The following is a 22,801-nucleotide window of genomic DNA, read 5'->3' as shown; positions in this document are numbered from 1 at the left end:
GCTGTGTTTTTTGCTTTGTTTAGGGCGGTTCTCACTTGGACATCTGAGATGACAGGGAGATTACATTCAGCTGGGATAAGTATTTCTTCTTTTGGGGGTGAAGGAGGCGAGAAATTTGCACTGAACCTGTCAGCCAGAATGTTAGCATTATCTGTGGGCTCAGTGTATTTTGTTGTTGTGAACCAACTCTGAGCATATCTGAGGGTTTCCGCCCAGGTTTCTAACATAGCTGAAGAAGGCTTTGTGATTATCTTTAGTGTCCTTAGCGATTTTTCTCTAAAAATTTACCTTGGATGTCTTTGAGAGAACGTAGTTTTCTGCTAATGTTGATCAGAGATGTCTTCCCTTCATGGGATTTCACTCTGACGTGCAGTAGCTTCCTTTTGTTATACAATTTGTTTATGGCTGAGGTCCACCAGACAGGATGCTTACATTTGGTGGAGAGGGACTTGGATTTGTTTGGGATAGCATGATCCATGCATTCTTGGAGATGTCCATAGAAAGCATTTGTGAAGGATTCTGCATTGTGGGATGTGGTATCCACTGGCACAGTGGGCTTAAAGGATACCATCTCAGTCTTAAGAAGAGTGAAGTCTGCTTTTGAAAAGTTTTTCACTGTGGTCTTTTGTGCTGGGGGTGGAGGTGGGATATGTATATCCATGGTGATTAGTTTGTGGTCAGATCTCACTAGTGAGGGGTATACTTCCGGTGTGGAGCATTTTGTCCCCATGTTTGTGATGATTAGGTCTAGTATATTATCTCCCCTAGTGGGAGAGTTGACTAGCTGTTCCAGTGCATTTGAATTTATGAATTCCAGGAACCTTTGGGTTAGGGTATTGGGGCTAGAATAATGTACCCAATCTATGTTTGGGTAGTTGAAGTCTCCCAGTATGATGGTATTTTGTGATACATTCATATCCTCCAATGTCTTCAGGAAGGCTGAGTGGGGTTCTTGAGATTGGGAGGGTGGTCTGTAGCATGCTACCAGTTGTATAGCAGTTTTGCCTATGGTTAGTTGCACCTGTATGGTCTCTGATGCTTCATGTGTTGCTACTAGCCTGGAGGTGTGGGTGTCCTTTATGAATATGGACACTCCCCCTCCCTTTGTGGTTCGGCCCGGGTTTTGGGGCTGAAAAGCATGATATGAGGTATAGCCTGGTAGTGCTGGGGTGCTCTCAGGAGCCTTGAACCAGGTTTCAGTTACTGCACAGACGTCTATGTTCTCCATGCTGAGGAGTGCATCAAGTGCCTGCATCTTGAGATTTAGACTTCTGGCGTTGAGCAGCATTACCCTTAGTTTTTCCATTTTTGTTTTCTAAGGAGGTGGGTTTGTCTTTTGAGCCTTGCCTAAAAAAGGCACTATGGGGGTGGCAAGAGCCTTAGCCAATATCCGGAAGCCCAGTGGTGACAGGTGTAAGCCATCCCTTGCGAAGCAGCGTGGCTTGTCCAACATATCATCCCAGGCAGACAGACATTGGATCCCCTTAGAATGACAAATACAGAAAACCAGGTGAAAAGGAAGGATAGGAACACTTTCAATCACAATGAAGGTGGGAGAACTAAGAGAGTGGAATTTCATGAAAGATTTGAACAAGGGAAATATACAGAGAGGAGAAATGGTTATTTGGATGAATTAGATTCTTTTCATGAACCAACAGAAACTTTTTTAGGGCCTCGAAGATCAGAAAGATTAGCCAGCAAACAACGGATTCCTTCGGACCCAGGCCCACAAGAACACATGGGTGGGAACGATTTTGCATGGAAAAACATGGGAAGGAGAGGGAGATAGACACAATTAGGCAAGAAAGTAATGGGATTACCTTCCAATATAAAGGTTACAAGATACATAACTATACGAGCTTGAAATTAGAAAAACAACATTTTGAATTATTTTCAAGGGGATTCAAATTTGTTAGGTCCACTCGTGGGGATTTAGCAAACATATTGATGGAACTGAAGTTATACCTTAGAAAATTGAATTTAAGTTTAATTAATAATCAGAAAGATCCTTTTAACAAAAGTAATAAAAATATACAGGGTGGCATTTCTGAGGGAAATATTGTTTTCACTTCTCCAATGTTAAAAAGGAGCAGTATTTACAATCCCCCACTACATCCGGTTATTAACATTTTTGAAACCATAGTAACCAATGAAATTTATGAGACATATGGAAAATTTAGAGGAAAGACTACAACTAACAATTTAAACCAAGCTGAAATAAAACTTCTTGATTCCTTAAGGGAAAAGGTTGATTTAAGGTTTATGCAACCGGATAAAGGAGGGGGAGTAGTTATTTTTCAACAGGAAGCATATAATGATGTGTTAACTACTTTGTTGAATGATAAAGAAACTTATACAACAGTTTCATTTAATGAAGTTCAAACAGCTTACAAAAGGATAGATTCACTGTTGGAAGAGTATCTTATAGAAAATAGGATAGAAATTGGGATTTACAATTTTTTAAAACAAAAATATCCACGTATATCCCAATTCTTTGGAATACCTAAAATTCATAAAAATATACTGGAACCTCCTTTCCGTCCTATAGTTTCAGCAAAGAATTCTAAGACCCACCCACTGGCAGTATTTATTGACCAAACACTAAAAGATATTGTTAAAAAACAAGAACATTTAGTTCAAGATTCATGGGATTTCTTGGGTAAAATTAATGAAAATTTGTGGTCTGAAACTTGCAAACTGGTTACTGTAGATGTTAGGGACCTTTTTACGTGTATTCCTAGGGATGTGGGGTTTGAATATTTTGAGAATATCGTCCATAGATACCTAGAGGCTTCAACTGATACAAAACGATTAACATTAGAGCTGACAGAAATAGTTTTGGACAATAATTTTATAACCTTTCAGGGAGAATATTATAGACAAGTGATGGGGGTAGCCATGGGGGCAGCCTGTGCCCCCATATATGCAAATCTTGTCCTCCTTGGTTGGGAGGAGAAATACATCTTTCCTAGTATATTTAAGAAAAATATTAAAATCTATCTTAGGTTCCTGGACGATATCTTCCTTGTTTGGGAAGATGATGAAAATGAATTGGAGGAATTCATGAAGTATATTAATGAAACCACCAATTTTTTGTCATTCACCCATGAAGTACAGGATCAGAGTATTAATTACCTGGATATTACTCTAAGTAAAAAAGTAAAAGGTTTCAAGTCAAATATTTTTCGAAAAAATACCTGGTGTAATAGCTACCTTCATTTTAACAGCCTACACCCGTTTCATCAAAAGAAAAGTGTTAAGGGACAGGCTGTTAGAATTGCAAGAATGACCTCAGAACGTAAGGACTTATTGAATGAGTTTATATTTCTGATGGAAACATTTTTAGAAAGAGGATATCCTAGAGAATTAGTTGGTGAAATTTTGGATGAAGTATATACAGGGTGGGGCAACAAATACAAGCCCCTGTTAGGGCAAAAATTAACACATAAAGAATATCAAAGTCACAACACAAAGGATTTTTCGAGGGCATGTATTACAGAATATAATGAGTTTTCAGATTGTTTTACTAGAATTTTAGAAGAAAATTGGTCTATTATGAAGACCAATAAAGAAATATATGAAATTGTTGGAAAAAAAAACATTACTGACCTATAAGACTGGCATGAATTTTAAAAGATTATTTGAGAGAGATAGAATTATATTTGACAAAAATATAAAGAAAGGAACAACTAAGTGTGGGAGTTGTCGACAATGTATATACATTAATCAGGCTGAGGACATAACACTCAAGAATGGTCTTAATAGTAAGGTATCCTTTTGTAAAGGCAATTGCCGTAGTAGGATGTTAGTTTACTTGGCCACTTGTACTAAATGCACCTCCTTCTATGTAGGCAAAACTGAGAGGGCACTGAGGGAGAGAATTTATGAGCACACCAATGACATCAAGGTGAAAAAAGAGACCAGTGCCCTCTATAAACATTCTGTAAATTGTGCAGGTTTTACAGATTTCAAGTTTGCCATTTTAGAATTAATGAAAACTGACACTAGGGGAGGTGATTTTAAGAATAACCTACTACTGAGAGAGATCAAGTGGCAGTTGAGACTGAAAGCAAATTATTTCCCTGGTCTCAACGAATATATTAATATAAAGGCGATACTAATTGATAAAGCTGCCTCAGTTTGATTCTGTTCCAATATTAATATAATATTATTTATTAGGACCATGAATGATTGTTTTTATTAACAAAATTTTAGATATTTATTTATTTATTTATTATATGTTTTAACTAACATTTTTATGACAACATGGATATTTTATATTGTGAATTTCAAGAGTACAACTCACTACACACACTACACTAATATATGTGTCCTATTTATTATAGTCATAAATTCACTTTTCTCATTTCATGCTTTTTTATATATCCATATGGTCTTCTATTTATATGTTTATTCATTTATTAGCCCTGCGAAGTATACCTAATAATATTTATTATATTTATTATGTACAAGTTTTATTATATAATAAGTTACATTATTTATGTTTATTTTTGAGATATAATAACCCATATTGTAGCATGAAACGATATAATTATAATAAGAAATATATTTAAAAGTTTAATTAATCAAAATATATTAGTACATATTAACAATATACAAATTATAAAATATACATATATGTAATGACAGCATCAGTATTAAGTATTTATATGCACAGTAGCACTTTTGACAGAGGATTAAAGAGTAGAAATATACCAATGGGTTAAATTTAGTTTGGTTAACTTAACTATTTATATTCACTGTTATATTAACAGGTTTATGGAATGATTGATTTATTTGTTGTAATTTGTTAATTATTGAATAATTACTGCAGTATTAGAATGGTATAAAAATGTGAGGCACTGTTTATTAATCATTCTGATGAAGTCTGCTTAGGGCAGATGAAAGCGCTCAATTTGGTGGATTTTAAGCTACATTAAAGACTATCTGTTTGAACGGAGCTTCGTATTTGTTCTTGGTTGCAGTTTGGCTTTTTCCCCTTAGAATGACACCAGTACTTGAGCCAATTGTTAAAGCTGATCATCTTGTCTTTGTATTGTGGTATCATTCTTGGTGAGGGCAAGATGCTGCTCAGAGTCAGGGTCATACCAGCCTGGGCTACATAATTGGAGAGCTCCTCTATGTCTCTTTTCATGTAGTCCAGGGAGGTACGTCTCAGGTCATTCACACCAACATGGACAATGACGGAGTCATATTTGTACTTGCTTTGGAGTGACCTGAGTGCGTGTGTTATGTGGCGGATCCTAGCTCCCGATAGACAGCTCACAGTCACTGTCTCCTTGTTCAGCCTGGTCAGTGGGACATCAATGTGTCTGACTATGGAGTCACCTATTACTAGTGTATCAGGCAAGGTGTTTGGCCTTAAGGGCTGCGATTGGTCGACACACTGATTTATTGAAGTATGTGTTGCATGTGTTTTGTTTTGAGGTGGTGGATTTTTAGATGTCTGCTTTGGGAGCCTCTGTTGTTTTGGTAAGTTTTTTATTAGAGCCTCCGAGTATGTCTTTGTGTTTTTATGTGTTTGGTTTGCAGTTGTGGTAGGTCTATGTGGGACTGGGATTGTTGATTGTGTGGTTGCCATCTCCTCCTGTCTGGTCATGCCAGCCCTGAGTTGAGAGAGTTCAGCCTCCAGTTTGGCTATATAGTTGCGTCTCTCACATGTATTTGTGTTTGTTGGGAGGAGGAGAGGGTTGTCTGTGTACATGAGACAATTGTAGCATTGTCTCAAGATGCCCAGATTGACCAGCTGAACTGGAGATGACGCCAGTAATCTACCACTCGACATGCTAGAACAGTATAAGGGAGTGGTATACCTTTAAGGGAAGTGGGTATTCACAGGGGTGGTAAGTAGATGTAGTGCTTTACTTAGTACGAGAGTGCTTACTTAGTAGAGAAGTATTGAGAACAAGTGCTAGGCTTATAATACAGTCAGTAGTCTGGTTATACTAAGAGTAGAGCTTCCTTAAGGGAAAATTTGAAGAACAGACTTGGCGGAGCCATAAAAAGGTTAACCTTGTTTAACTGGCGCTGCGCTATGCGTACAACCGCGCAAAGCTGTGCAAACACGGATTTTAAACAGTGAACTACAAAAGAGCTGGAAATGGTCCCAAACAACCAATTACTACAGCTTCTTGTGCTGAGGTCACTTCCCCCAAGGACAGGTAGGCTGCTCAAGGCTCCCCACTCCCACTGGTGAGCAAAGAAACTTCCTTCTATCCAAGTAAGGTAATGGACAACACAGGAACTACACCACAGCCCAGAATACAGCAATGCCTGTAAACTGGTCTAAACTAGTCGAGGAAGGCGGGAAAACAAGGATTTTTTTTTGTTTTTTTGGTAGAAACACACAGAAAATGCAGAAACAGTGATACATTAGTTACACAGGCTAGCACACTTTAGTGGGCAGCCTCCACAGTTAAATTAAACAAACAAACAAGCAAACTTTCAATCAAATTAGACTAAAATGCAACTTTAAGTGCAGATTTTAAAATAATGCAGCAATCAGTTAAAAAACAGTTCAGGCTAGTAGGAACCTGAAAATCTTCCCCATCCGAAACACATGAATAAAAACTGTCATCAGAATCACTATGAAAAGACAAATCATGCTCCACATTATAAACGTAAAAAATAAGCTAAATGTAATTTACGTACCAAACAGTATTTAAACAGTATTTAAAAGATAAATAACAAATAATTAAAAGACATCATAGAGGTAACCCATCGGGTTTGTTAGGCACAGTTTTAGAACATATCCCTACTAATAAGTATGGTACTGATCTTAAGAAAGAACTTTTGTATAAAGAAACGCTTTTTATATTAAACTATGGTACATTAGCCCCTGGTGGCATTAATGCAGAATACAATTGGAAAGTTCTTATTTAGGCTTATGTAATTTTAAATTGTTTCATTGTTTAATTGATTTCATTATATAAACTTGTGCTTGAATTTTTATTTTGTATTCTCCTTGGAAGGCTATTGCCAAGATGCTAGAGTTTTTATTAAATTATTTGAGTGGTGGATTCTGGTTTCTACAGTCATTTATTATTTTTATGCAGAAGGCACTCTACCCAAGACCCAAACTAGGAAACCAAATGCTGTGGGGCAGCAACACGAATTTCTGCATTTATACTTTTCTGTGTTATGTAAATTACACCTAAAATGGTGGTCACTTCTTTAACATCCATGCCTGCAGTACAGCTACCAAGCTGTTCTTACCATCAACAAATGTTAATTGTGGAGCACATTCTAAAGCCCAGCGTGAGGATGAATGATGATTAAACCCTCTAGGAGCTGCACTAATCGCATATCACTGTCTGTGGGTGTTTGTGCGTGTGAGGGTGTGCGTCTGTCTGTGTCTGTGGGCATGTCTGTGGGTGGTTGTCTGGGTGAGGGTGTCTGTGTGAGGGTGTCTGTGTGGGTGTGTCTTTGGGTGAGTCTGTGTGGGTGGGTCTGTGGATGTGCCTGTGGGTGGGGGTGTCTGTGGGTGCGTGTCTGGGTTGGGGTGTATGTGGGGTTTGTGTGGGTGTGTCTGTGTGCGTGTGTGGGGAGCGTCTGTTGGGGTGTGTGTGTCGGTGGGTGTGTGTGTCTGTGGCGGTGCATGTCGGTGTCTGTCTGGCTGTGGGTGTCGGTCTCTGTGGCTGTGTGTGTCGGTGGGTGTGGGTGTCAGTCTGTGTGGGTGTCGGTGGGTATCGCTCTGTGTGGCTGTGGGTGTGTGTCAGTGGGTGTCGGTCTGTATGGCTCTGTCGGTGGGTGTCTGTGTGGCTGTGTGTGGGTGTCAGTTGGTGTCGATGTGCGTCTGCTTGTGTGTCTGTGTCTATGCTGGGGAGGAGATGCTTTCAGATCTTCAGTGACAACTGTTAAACAAAAATCTGAATGACTGTGTGAGCAGAAGCTTAAACACATGCTACAAGATGGAATCCAGTGTATTTTAGAATGGTAAGACTTCTAGTCTACCTTGTAAAGTAATATCTGTGTTTATGTATTTCGGGTAAAAAAAACTAACTCCATTTATTTACTTGACAAAACATTCATTGCCACTTTCCCTTTCAGTATCTAGTGTGAAATGTAGTTCTGCATTTTTGTGTTTTCCCATTACGCCATAATCTGCAGTAGAGTCCGTGTGGGGACAGTATCGTTTTGCTTGTTGCATGACGTTAGTGGCATTTACTGAGAGAATTTGTCAGCTGGGTGGAGGAAAATGAACATTTCACCTTGTGTCTCATGATCTCTTACTATGTCGCTGCCTTCTGCAGTGGATTTCATAATATGTACCACAGCCCTTGTGTATCCATTGTCTGCTTACCTGCCTATGTTTACTTAATAAATGAATGCATTGTTGTCTGTCCTGCTCAACCTGTTTGGTTGAACAGGAAGCTTGTGCATTAGTCCCTTCATACAAGTAATTTGTACACCAATCCTTTTTTGTAGGTAACACTGAAAAACTAAAAACAGTCGTAGAACGGAGTGTAACAAGCTTTTTTTTCAGCATATGTTATTTTTAAACAGTAGAAAATAAATTCCAAGGGCATAACAGTGAGACCAAAACTTTGTTTCCTAAATAATATTTATTGATTAATTGCTGTTATTTTATTCTAAAATTTCAGTACAACTTCCACCTCCCCACCAATGTTAATTCTAAATTTTCAGTATCTGTTAAAATTTACTTGTTATGTTTGACTGTTCTTCGTATCAGATTAGTTTTCACCATAACATTTGTCCCTATTCCAAGTAGCCTTACAGATTCTAATTGTCAGCTATGCCTCGGTTTTTCATTATGTGGCTCTTTAGAAACTGAGGTTGTCCCTAGTCATCCACCAGAAACTTTGTTTTGAGGCACATTCGTTTGAATGGGGCCTGTGTGTGCTAAGAGTTTGTGTGTCTGTGTCTGTCTGTCTGTGTGTATATACATTAATATGTGTACACACTATGCTTACATGTAGTGGGAGGTGGGAAGGGAGATGGAGGCCCTACTGATTTCTGTCTATTTTACAGGGGTGACAAGCATGCAAGACAAAAATTCTTCAACTTTCCTATCAGCTGCTACACCTAACCTACTGAGCCAGAGTATTCCATTTTCAGACTTAAGTCATCCACATCCCTGGGTCTTTGTCTTTACTGGCCTATTTCTGTCCCCCCACTTCCACCATTTGTCTGTGCCTCACAGCCAGTGTTTAATTTTTTGATGGGATTGTTATAAAAAACATTGCTGGATTGACAAGATTCATCTGTTGTGTGATTCTAAATTCTCTGTCTTGTTAGTATGGGCTAGCCCATAATGCAGAGTCCTTTTTTATGCACAGAACGATTCTGAATTCATCCAAACACTACTACTACAGGCAGAGGTGTAGCCAGGGTGGGGTAAAGGGGCAACCACCTAGAGTGCATTGTGTTGGGGGGGCACAATTGAAAGATTTTTTTTATTTTATTTTCTGTGTGCAAACATATGGGACAGTAGATCATGCGGGCATTAGGACCTGACACTCTTCCTAGAAGGAAGACGTTCCGGGTAATGAAAGTGACCTTTTTTCCCCCTATCATTTAGTCAAGACTTGGTGCTCCTCCTACAAGGCAGGAGCTCCAGAACTTTGTGACTTTTTGTTCTCAAGTAAAGCACTGGATCATAGAAGGGACCCTTTATTTTTTGTGCATGAGGGAATAGGTTGTTAGGACCTGGTACTTGGGGGATGAGGAGTGTCAGACCTGAGGCACATTTTTTTTGTTGCTCAAGGTAGTGTGAAGCAGCACCTGGTGCCAAATGAGCCATCTACAGCAGCATACCTGTTAACTTCTTTGGTTAAGAATTCTAGGTAAAATAACCATACAGAATATTATATTCATAAAGTAGCAGAAAGTATTCTAAGAACTAAGCCAACACGGGAATGGAGAAAGGAGATTCTGCCGATAGGAATGACTGAAATTAGGGATATAGACAGTGCGGGGCTGGAATTTATTGGAGAAAACTGGCAAAAGAACCAAGGCATTGTGAGCTAATAATTAGAGAGGGAAAGGTACTAGACTAGGAAGAGGCCAATAACTTATTTGGACTGCAGGCTAGAGATTGCCTTCCCTATCAGACTGATATCGGAGTATAGGCTGAGAGAAAGAAATAGGGGGATCCTAAGCAAAAAAAAAATAGCACTGATAGAGTTTTTCATAAGATCTAGTACATAAGTTGCTGTTAAAGGAAGAGCATACAAAATATTGCATGGTAACTATTAGAATCAATCAGAGGAGGTTAGAAAGGATTGGGAAGAGACAGGATAAGTATTTCAGAAAGTAACAATGGGGAATATATGTATGTCTCCCAAGTATGCAACAAAGTCTAGAGGATTTAGGCTGTTTGTTTGGAAGTGTTCACATAAGTATTTCTATAATCCAAGGAGACTCCAAATAATTTTTCCTCAGGTAATCTTCGAATGTTGGAAGTGTGATGGGGAAAAGAGATAATTGAAAATGTATTTTCTGGGAGTGTAATGAGTTGGCAGACTTTAAAGATTTTCTGAAGACTGCTCTGTCAGATATTGGGTGAGCAAATTGGTGTAAATAAGGAACTGATTTTTTTGGCTGTGATACAGAATCGGAATTGCCTAGACATAGTAAGGCTTTGCTGAGTCTAATTTGGCTGCCAAAAAAGCAATTACTCGAAAATGGAAATAGTTTACACCAACTTTACTAGAAGTAGTGACGATAGTAACCAATATAAACCAGCTTGAACTGAGATCTTTAGAAATGGGTAGGAGCAAATTACATAGAAAAAAGTAGGAATTGTGGGAAAAATACATGCAGAGGAGGAATGACTGACAGTGACTGTTTAGATTATGTTTGCAAATAAAATTGTCAATATGGTTTGTGATGTATAATGTTTACAACTAAAATTGTCAATATTTGCTTCCGTTTATATAAATGCATGATTGCCTGTGTCATTTTGATAATTTAATAAAGATGTTTCATAAAAAAAAAAATTCTGGTCAAATCCAAAACTGGGACAAAGGGTCAAAATCAGGGACAGTTTTTAAACATTACCCAAATTCCCTTGGGAAGTTAATAGAAAATGTTTTACATAAATGTACATTTTTCAGAACAGTAGGTATGAAACTCCAATGTCTGGCATGATTGACCAACTGTAATTTTCAGCAAGTTATCAAATCAAAAATATTATGAGGGGCAGGGCAAAAATATGAAGTAAAATTGGGAACAGTTAAGTAGGAATAGCAGGTAAAAAAGTTATCCTCTAAGAACTAATGGCTTTAAAAGCTGTTAACGCATTTTGTTTAGCCATATTTTTTAAAGTATAGCAGAGTAAGTTTTGTACAGCTTTTAAAATCTGTTTTACTTTCTGCCACTGTTCTTTGCCAGCTTTTAAAAGTGAAGCACCCATAAGATCTCTGATTGGGTCTCTGGATATGGAAGTGCTTAAGTTTGTTTTTCCTGATTTCAGAGCGTAATCATGGCATTCCTTTACTCTATAAAGTAGAGATTTTTCTGATATTGCCTTCAGGCTGCCAAACATGTAATTTTTCTTTTATTCAACAATCAGATAGTCTGCTTGGGCAGCAAGCTTGAAGGTTTAACTGGCGATTTGAACCGCTGTTCTTTGACTTTTACTTCCTCATCACAAGACTCCCTGTTCAGCATACAACCAGGGCAAGGCAGCCCAAAAAGCAAAGGGAACAGGACTGCCACGAACTTTAATGATGCAGTACCTGGGACTTCTGCTTCAAACACAATTACAGGAACGCTGAGCCAAAGACATGAGAATTTGGGTCCTCTGTTAAATACAAGCAGTGATTTTAATCCAACCGAGTGGATTAATAGGGACATGACTGGGTTTAACCACACGGACACCGGAAACCTCAACCAAGGTACTATAATTTCCATTTTAAACAACTTTGAAAAGGATAGTTTGAAAATGAAGAAATTACAAATCGAAAACCAGTACCTTAGGGAATGCTTGAAAAGGGAACAAGTTCCCAAAGGGTTAAGGTACTGGCATTTCCCTAATGGGATTTTAAATGGCTCTGAACTGCATAAAGACTTGGTTTCACTATTTAACCAACAAGGTTGTGAGTTACTACAAGTTTTAATAAGGGACCATGACAAGAAATTTGAATTGTTGCAAAACTCTGAGTAAACTAGATGCTTTGTTAAATGACATTGATTTTTGTAACAAACATAAGGAGTATAACTGTGTTTTTTAACATAGATAAGATTGTTGAGAAAATCAAGTTGAAAGAGTAAAAAACTAGATAGAGATGCCAAAGACTATGAAGCAGGTGTAGCCTACCCATTAGTTTCTAATGGAAATACTAACAATGTACAAATGCATAGCAATGTTAATAATGATGTTTTTGATGAACTTACTGATGACTTGCAACCCAGTGAAGACAACCACCCAGGTCCCATCCCTTTAGGTCAACCCCTAAGGAGATTGGAGAGGATCCAGAAACAAGGTTACACCCACCGGAAACAATCCAGTGTAGGTTTCCAGGGGACCAACACCATTTACCCCAGAATTTGTCTGGGAGGGGGAGAGGGAGACGGGTGGAATGGCAGCAGACAAGACAGGGCAAGTTTTAGACAGCAACAGTGAGATTTTCATTATTTCTAATGACCATCAGGACTTCAAAATTTATAATTCAAGTAACATAGAAGTTACAAAAGATCGGGCGAACTTGTTTAAGAAGGGGTTAAATTTTGTACCCTATAAGAAATTCAACATGGAAAAAAACAATCCTTGACGTTATGCTAAAGAAAGCTAAACCTGAGTGTCTATGTAAGTGAAACTGGGAATAGTTACCAGGTGGGTGCAAAAAACAAGCACCTATAACCCCCCACTGCACTGTTCCAAGGCATTTGCACTAAGGAAATCAGGGATTTAAATAGGGTGAACGACAATAGTAAACTGTACAATTTAACTAAGGAGGAGACTATCCTAGACAGTATTTCTAACAGACAGATCAGAGTCATGAAACCTGACAAGGGGGGTGGTTTAGTAGTCATGGATCAGGAAAGGTACATTGACTGTATGCCAGAACATCTTCTTGGTGACGGATAGGCACAAATATCACGCAATGAATTAAACATCGCATATAGTCATGTAGACATGGTGCTTTCTGATTTATTTTTTAACAACCAGATATCTGAAGAACTGTTTTTTTGCACACACAAACATCCACGGATCCCAACGATATTTGGGATCCCAAAAATTCACAAGAACATCTCCCACCCACCATTAAGGCCCATAGTGGATGCGAAAGGTTCCAAAACTATTAGTATTGCCAGATTTTTGGACCACAAGTTAAAAAACTGTCTGAGTTCATTTTCCCATATTATAAAAGATTCTTGGAACTGTCCTAAAAAAATCAGACAAATTTTTTGACAGAAACATTATTTTTTTAACTACTGACATCAAAGATTTATTCAATGTCATCCCACATTCAGAAGGCATTTAATTGTTCTATGATTTGTTTGTGCCAACAAACCACATTCTCCCATACCGGGATTCTTACACTTAGGACTTTAATGGAATTAGTCCTGGAAAACAGTTTCCTGATTTTTGAGGGACATCTTTTTAAGCAAAAATCAGGTATTGCTATGGGGGCGGCCTGTGCACCAGTTTTTGCTAATATTGTCCTGACACAATGGGAATTGTCCCATGTTTTCACATCTGAATGGATGACATACTGTTCATTCTATGGGCGGTACCTAGATGACATCCTTATTTTCTGGGGGGGGACAGGAGCAGTTGTCTGAATTCCTTCTGTTTCTCAACTCCAGTACTACCTTTCTGGAGTTTACCATGGTAACTTATATGGAATCCATTAGTTACCTGGATATACAGATTTCCAAGGATCTGCAGAACAACCAGTTTTATTTCAACATCTTCAGGAAACCCACATACTCGAACACCCTTCATTTTGATAGCGGACATCCCCTTCATCAAAAAAGATCCTTAAAAAAAGGACAAGGGGTGAGATTGGCCCGCATGATCAGCAGAATTGATGACTTTTACAAGGAAAGGGATGTTTTATTGGGTATGTTAGTCAACAGGGGGTACCCTGAAGAATTTGTGATACCTTTACTTGAGGAAGTATCCAAAAAGAGAGTGGAAGGTTATTTTTACCCACTGTTGGGTTTGGACATTTCTAGACTCTGTGCACCTACGGAAAGTAGGGTTTCGACAACTGCCCCATTTAAACATGGGCTTATTCTTACATACAACTTACAATTCTCTTTGATACGGGACATACTGGTGAGAAACTGGTTCATTCTTATGAGCGACTAGACCATAGGAGGGAAGGTGGGTGACTCCCCTGTTATAATGTACAAAAAGGATTCCAGTATTAACCTTTTGGAGTCCAGTGGTAAGATCACAAAACATGGTATTGGGAAAATGACAAAATGTGGGCACTGCACTCAATGCAAATGTATGTTAGAGTGCGACAGAATCTTTATTAAAGGTTATGGATGGGTAAAAGTCAACCAGAATTGTAATTCTGCGAGTAAACAAATAGTGTATGCTGCTATATGCCAGGCGTGTCCTGGGTTTTATATTGGCAAGACCAAAAATGCCTTCAGGACACGTGTTTATCAGAATACATATGATATAACTAAAGGCAACACCAAAAATGCCCTGGCATAGCACATTAATACATTTCCAAACCATAATTTCAAGTTTATCATTCTGGAAAGGGTAGTAATGTATGAGAGGGGGACCCAGTGACTGGTTCCTTAAATTTAGAGAACTTGTGTGGTAACTCAGAGTTAATGCCACTACTAGCCCAGGTTTGAACGATATGGTGTCCCTCACCAGTTATTTAAAACTTAAAGCATACTTTTTATTTTAATGAGGTGTGCACTATGACCTTGTTTTTTTATTTCTATGTAAGTTTTTATAGCACTGATATTAATTATTGTTTGTTCCAAGACATTTTGGGTTTTATTGGACATATTTTCTTGTATATATTGCTTGTTGTACAGATTTATACATATGATGTTCATATTTTCTCTAAAAACAGTAGATAGTTTTGTATTATACCTACAAGCTGGCATTTTTGTAATTTAGTGTTAGGGGACACGTATATACATTTTTTATAGTGGTACTAAGTAATGGCTTATATTTTAATTTACTGGTAGAGAAACAATTCAGAAAACAAGGGAGTCTATGTTTTTAAACATTTGTATGCTTAATTATTCAATTGTATTTAATCAGTAGCTTAATTGTTATCTATAAAAGAATGGTCTTGCTGACTGTCTGGTATTCTGAGGAAGTCCATCCTAATATTTGACGAAAGCGCTTAATACATTTTATTTATTCCTGTATCCTGCTCCATTTTTGTGCCTTTTGTTACTTGGTGTTTTTCTACAAATTTCCTTTACTCTATAAAATAGAGATTTTTCTGATATTGCCTTCAGGCTGCCAAACATGTAATTTTTCTTTTCTGGAGCAATGCGGCAAAAAGGTGTTAATCTACAGTCACAATTAAAACATATTTGATTATAATTTTACAGCAAAGACACTGATTCACTTTTTTGAGTAGTGGGCTTAACAAAGAATGTTAGAAGGGAAATTAAGAAAAGATGTCTGAATGTTGCGCATACTGAAGACAGAGTTTCATGGAACATGGACTGCTCAGTAGGAAATGTGGGGTTAATTGAATTTAAAAGTGCCATTGATAAAAAGGTACTGTAAAATACAGAGGACAACCTGTTAACTGTATTTGTATGCAAATGGGGCATTTGACCAGAGGATGTAAAAAGTGTGCCATATATAATGATATTGAAGATGGACATTTGCCAATGGCAGTTAGAGGAATGCAATGGAGGAGCACAAGCAGAATGAACAGATAGGAAATAAGCTAAATTAATTTGAAAAAATATGCGAGAGAGGATGTAGATCTAGAATATTGGTTTGTTTCCATTTATGTAAATACTGTTCTGGTACAAAAGAAAAGTTGGACAGAAAGGTGAAACTGATATCTGTTAAACAAAGAAGAAACATTTCTTGAATCTAAAGAAAATGTATGATGATGCCGTTTAATTTTTAATATTGATAAAAGAAAGGAAGCTGTATTGCCATAGTTAAAAGAAAGGCAGATGCTCAGTGCATTTAGCATTGCATGGATATAAAAGCAGAAGATACAAAAGGATTAAAAGCCTTAGAAGGAGAGGATTCTGAGGTACTATGATGGATTAAGGGCTGGGTTAAAATAGGGGATCCTCTACTGCTAGTCAAGGACAAATTACATGAACATCAGTTGCCCAAAGTAAAACACACCAAGGAACATAACAATTGATAGCTGTTTGCCATAGGAAATCCTTGCCAGTGTGATTTCTAAATGTGTGGCATCAGTGTTTCCGTGACATTGAATGTTCTTTGAGATGGTTTTTATAAGCTGGGGGTGTGGGAGGGCTTGCCTCTCATCAAGAGAGTGCAAGGTTGCTCCCCCTCAAAAAAGAAAAAAAAGCTTCAAATCAACTTTTTTGCCCTTCTGCATTTTGGACATTATTTTCGGCATTTCCACTGCTCAGAATTTTTCACTTTAGTGATCCATAGTAGAACCTAAAATAGGCTACGGTGTGTGATAAGGGGGAAGTTAATACATGCAGTATGTCAAAATGACTGTATTGCGTTATGTACAGTATTTTCTTATACCTGTAGAAATGATCGAGAGTGTTTAGGTTTTAGGAAGAGCTAAGGTCTGGAGAAAAAGCAGTGAAAAGACCATTTGAGTGGGTAATAAGAATATAAAGAAAGGGAGTAAGAAAAGTCAGAATATTAAGACAGTATTAGAAATTCAGATTAGGAAATGAATAGTAAGACTGATGTCATGTTTTAAAGGAAACTGAGCAAAAACATTAGATTGCAGTATTTGTATAATTACAATAGGGAAATATGGAAACTTATGTTCATAGGCGTTTACTAGGCTAACTACCACAAGGGCCTTTTTAAGCCTAGCCATGCATCCCAAATATCTGACAAGTTCTGATACCCTTGATAAGTGTGAGCATGAGCCTGGGAGGTGAACCATTTACAGGTTACCTTTGTCCATTAGAGACGTAGGTGCCAAACCAGGGATGAATTTCCGGTTTCCTATCCAATTGTCCAAGCTGCACTTGAATTGGATTAGGGAGGAACTCTGCTTCACATAGATGGAGAGCCTGTTCCATAGACTGGGTAGTCTCTGGGATAGATACCTATCTCTCAAGCAGATCCTATTTATATCACAGGCAAGGCAGCAGTCTTTAGAACGGGTAATTCTGGTACTGTTTGTTTTGTGGATATGCAAGAGATCCATCAGAGTGGAGTCTGACAATGCCCTTTATACCAGACATAGATCTCCCTTCAAAAGCCTGTAGGAGACTGAATACAGGGATTAGGGCCTTGAGGCAGTCTGAGTAGGACATATTACTTATGCTCTGTATTCTCTTAGTGAGGAACCTCTGTGGACATTCCAGTTGTTGGATATGCCTGGTTAGTTACATACCAAAGGGGGCATTGTAGTCAGTAATAGGTCTGATGAATGCTGAATACAGTGGAGCAATGACTTCCTTGGACTGGGATGCCATACCTTTGTTTATAAGATGCACAACACAGAATGATTTCCTCGCCACTGTAGACACGCGATGATCAAAGGCTAGATTACTGTGTGTGTGTGTGTGTGTGTGTGTGTGTGTGTGTGTGTGTGTCCCTGAATCCTGACTGCTGGGTCAACTCTGAGGGGTGTGTTGTCAGTAGGATACTTACCAGGGATGGATGACTTCCCAAAGGATACTATTATGCATTTCTTGGCATTTAGTTTTAGTCCATGACTCTGACACCAGTTGTTTTTGTGTCAGCCCTTCCTGGAGGACATTTGTGTCGGTGTGAGATTCAATGACAGCTCCTAATTTGCAATCTTTGTAGAGGTGGACTCCCGTTCTAACTTCCTGGGTCCTGTCTGTGAGCCAGTTGGCTATCCACTGGGTGACATTTTGGTTTGTACCTAACTTTTTCAGTTCGTCAACAATGCCCGACTGGGATATTGTGTCAAATGGCCTTGGCCAGATCAAGGTAGGCAGTGCAAACAATTTTGTCCTCATCCATTGCTTTGGTGACCTTCTCATAGTAGTCCACCAGATTGAGTAGGCATGATCTTTCCTTTATGAAACCAGACTGGGTTGGGTCCAGTGTCTGGAGGTTTACTATATCTCTATTGATCATTCCCATGATAATTCTTTCCATGGCTTTACATATAAGACTAGTGAGACTTATGGGTTTGTAGTTTCCAGGGTCTGTAGATGGCCCATCTTTGTGCAGAGGGATGACTGTTGCCTTTCTCCATTCATGAGGCAAAAAGAATGTTTGGAGGCTACAGTTAAATTGTAATTCCAGAGTCCCTGATAGGTCATATTTCATGCTATTTAGAAGGCATCCTGGGATATTGAATGGGGCCCATTGATGCAGTGTTCTTGGTCTTAGAGAGAGCATTAAGGACCTGTTCCCTAGTGATAGTAGGTGGAGTTATATTTGATGCTGTTTCCTGAGGGAATGTTGAGGGGGAGAGGGGAGTAAAGTTGGAGCTGAATCTATCAGCTAGGAGGTTTGCTATATCTTCTGGCTCAGTATAGCTGGCTCCATTTACAATGAGCTCTGCACACAATTGTGTATTGCCTTTGAGGTTGCAGACATAGCTAAAGAATGCTTTATGGTTGTCCTTGGCCTGGGAGGCCAAACTTACCTCAAATTTAGCTTTGGGTAAACTTTATTTGTCCTCTGAGTTTGTTTAGTTTGAGTGCTTTTATCCTGGTGGGTGCTGCACCTCCTAATTTTTGCCATGATTTTCTTCCTTGTGCTATACTTCAGATTAATTTTATGATTCCACCAGGGTGGCTAGTTTTTTGAGTTAGTTCTGTACGTCTTCCTGGTGAGAACAGCTGCCTCTGTACAGCTATTACCAGGCTTGTACATGGTTTCTGTGGACAGTTCTGCATAGGCAGAAGTGTTCTCAGGGTTTACAGGGGCTTCAAATTTTACCAGGTTCTCACTTAATAGCAGGCGGTTAGCCTTGGAATAGCTCCTGAAAATATTCCTGGGTTAGCTGGGGGTCCAGGTTTTATTTTTACTTCAGAGGAGACCATTTTCTGGTCTGACCTTACCAGGGAAGGGATAACAGTAAGGGGTGTGCAGCACTCTCCCATATTAATGAGGACCAGATCCAGTATGGTTGCACACCTGGTTGGTGTATTGACGGCCTGGTCCAGGAAGTTTGTGTTTACAAAATCCAGGAGTCTCTGTGCATGTACGTTTGATGTTGTATAGGATTCCCAGTTAATAGTGGGGTAATTAGTCACTCATGAATATGGTATTGGGTTGAATGGTTAGTGTTTCTAATAAGTTTAAATACATGGTATGGTTTTCCTGAGGTCATAGAGGGGGACCTGTAGCTTGCAGGGAATTGGTATTTGATTTTACCTATGGTGATTTGAACATGGAGCAGCTGAAGTGCTTTGGTGACCTTCTCCTGTTTAACCAGCCTTGAAGTATATTTATTTTTGTTGTAAAACGAGACACCTCCACCTTTAGTCCCTGCCTGTGAAGTAGCTGGTCTAAATGTGTGGAAGGCATGCATTCTTGGTGTGCTGTCCGCATCTTTAAACCACATCTCTGAGACCGCACAGACATCAGCATTCTCTAGGGTAAGGAGAGCTTCCAGTGAGTGGAGTTTTTTGTTTAGGCTCCTAGCATTGAGCAGTAATACCTTTAAATTTTCTGGATTTTCAGACCATATGACAAAAAATCGTAGAAGCTGGGGGTGGCATAAAATCAAAGCTGGAAAGAGATTTGTCAGAACAAATAGTGACTTATGTAATTGGATCTGGGGGCAGGTACTGGAAGATCACATAGATATGAGAATTTTGTGGAACATGTTTGAATGATGGAAAGAATTAAACTCTGCAGGGAATATCACTGGGTTAAAGTTGAGATGTTTATAAAGGGTGAAGAGAATAGATATAGGGAAGAATTATGACTGAGGAGAAAGTAGAATTGTGTGAGTAAACTCACCGAAACAGTAGATGCTCAAATGATCACTGCTACAGTAGTCTAAGCTTTATGGGTTATTTCTGCTAAGGATGTAATAGCTGGCCAGCTTGGAAAGCTTCAGCACACCCTCCATGCGCCAAAAACGGGTCTATATTAGATGATTGAACTTTCAAAAGTTCGACTGTCATATGGTCAACACCATCTGGTCGAACTTTTGAAAGTGAACGTTTTAACGGAGATTTCTGTACAGCATGGAATGGGAAGATTTCCCTTTTTCTGCACTGTAGTGCAATCTCAGAGTTGGTATATTTAAAGAGCATGGGGTGTGGGTGGGCAAGCCCCCCTGCTTAAAACGTTCAGGTTTCTTGTGTAGCTTATTTTTTTATTAGTTGTTTGAAATTTAAAAAGTTAGATCATATGGTGTTCGCCATATGAAAGCGAACTTTGGAAAGTTCAATCATCTAATATAGATCCACCCAAAACATTAGGTAGCTCGAGCTGAGCTGACTAAAAATTAGGTTTTGGTGCCAAGTCCTTCAGAGCTTTCATGCTAACAGATAGAGGGAAGCTATAGCCCTGAGAGGACATTGTAAGGATAATAGTAATAATAAATGTCCACACCCTGGCATAAAATCATACAAAAAGAAGGTTGGGGAGAGTGACGACTGTAGCCGTGATCATTTGAACATCTACTGTTATGGTAAGTTTACTTACCCAGCAGTACTATGGTCTTCATATGAATCACTGCTGTGCTACCCTAAGTTATAAGGGGAAGATTATTATAGTTTTATATTAATTGGGAGGAGGAAGGAGAAAGGATCTGGAGCCCCTGGAGAAAGGTCTTAGCAAAGCATGTTCTAGACCTGAGACATCACTAGTTCATAGTGTTCTGTAAAGGTGTGCACATAGGACCAAGCTGCTACTTCTAGAAAACTTCTAGAATCCATCCATTCCTAAAAATTCACAAGGGAAGCCACTGCCCTAATAGAATGAGCCTTGACTCTGTGTGGAATAGTTTTGATGTCCTTCAAGGATGCATCTGCAGTCCTTACAAATGGGTAGTCCTGTCGTCAGGCAGCCCTTCGGTCGGCCGGATTCCAAAGTCTGGGTCTGGCTTCGGCTGGTGTCGCACTTCACCCGACGTCATCGCTGCAGTTTTTCGGGTATAAAGGCATCAGCCGACGCCATTTTCCTCAGTCTTTCTTGCCGCGTGGCGCCCGAAGCAGAATCTGTTCGCAAGTGCCGGTCGGTCAGATCCAGAGATTACTACTACCGAATACTACTTCGAAGACTTCTAAAAAGCTAAGTACCCCGTTGGGGACTCTTTCTTGCCTCAGCCGATGTCAGAAAAAGTGAATAACTGTTTAACTTGTGGGAAACAAATACCTCATAAAGATTTCCACTCCTACTGCTTACCTTGTTTAGGCCCAGACCACGACGTAGTAGCTTGTCTAGCCTGTGCTTCTTTTAACCGACGGACGCTTAGACGTCGGTCGGAGTTTGCTGAACAGTTTTTCGGCTCTGATTTTGCCTATATTATGCCGTCGGATCCTCCGACTACACAAATTACCAAAAAACGCAAAGAAAAGGACCGACACTTGCGGTCCGTGGTTTCGGCCGAAACCGCGGTTAAGCAAACCGCGAGTGTCTCTGTTTCGGCCGAAACCGAGCAAGCAGTTCTTTCTTCAGCCGAAACCATGCCTTCTACCGAGGCCTCTTCTAACCTGGTAGAATCGGCTTCTGAAATCCAACCTTCTGTTGCGGTTTCTCAGGAATTATCAGACACTATTCCCTTGGATATTTCAACCCCTGCACGTGGAGCTGCTAGGCCTCCTGCAGCCATGTCTATTAAGGCCTTTGCCAGGGCTAAAGCAGCCAAAGCTTCAAAAACGGTGCCTGCCAAACCCCTCTCTCACAGGCCCAGCACCAGTTCCCATATGCTTTCTTTGGCTGAGGATCTCATTTCTTTAATTCGTGGATCCCAGCCTCATCCAGACAGGACCTCTCATCCACCTCCAGAGAAGAGGCCTAGAGCAGAGCCCCTGAGCCAGTATCCACAGATGATTCCTCTGATGACTCAGAACATACAGACCCTCCTGAGGCTCCTTATTCCCCTTACGAAGACTCTGATGCTGAAGAGTCCATTCCTTCAGCCTCTCCACCTGAGGAATTTTCCTTTGGGGAAACCTTGCATGCTATGAGGGAACAATTTCAGTGGCAGGGCCAAGATTTCTCAGACTCCAGGAAAAGGCTTAGAACCTTTCTACATTTGCCACAACATAGGCCTTTAGCTATACCTCCAGTTCTTTCTGTTGTAGATGATGCATTTAATGATGCTTGCACTGCTCCTGATTCATTACCTCCGGCCCCTGCTAAGCCCGATAGGTTCTACAGGGTCCCGGACACTCATCACCATTTATACAAGGCTCCTTTTGCAGATCCAGAGACTATCTCCCAGGGCCCTAAAGCTGTAGCAACTACATCTACTAAAACCCCCTCCCCTCTGAAAGGGAATCCAGATCCTTAGAGATGGGGTAAAAAAGTTTACACCTCTGCTACTTTGTCAGCTAGGGCTTTGAACTGCCAATTTCATATGATTCAATATCAAGAGTTTATGCTTGACCAGTTAACTAAAAAGCTGTCCTCTGAAGAATCTTTAGATAAAAAGTATGTTCAGGAAATGGTACATAACATACAGCAGGTTAGTAACCATTCTTTAAAATGTGGCTATGATGCACTGGAGGCTTCCTTTAGATC

At 39.4% G+C, this 22,801-nt stretch overlaps 1 protein-coding gene across 1 annotated transcript in view; it reads left to right on the top strand.

Annotated features, from left to right (window-relative positions):
- LOC122792326 (cell cycle control protein 50B-like) overlaps window positions 1-22,801 on the top strand; it is a gene marked incomplete in the record, with an annotated part of 1,604,308 nt that overhangs the window by 296,050 nt on the left and 1,285,457 nt on the right.

The sequence above is a fragment of the Protopterus annectens genome, chromosome 1.part2 (genome assembly GCF_019279795.1).
Source record: "Protopterus annectens isolate FY-2018-M chromosome 1.part2, PAN1.0, whole genome shotgun sequence".
NCBI lineage: Eukaryota > Metazoa > Chordata > Ceratodontiformes > Protopteridae > Protopterus > Protopterus annectens.
This window is presented reverse-complemented; position numbering and strand designations above follow the sequence as displayed.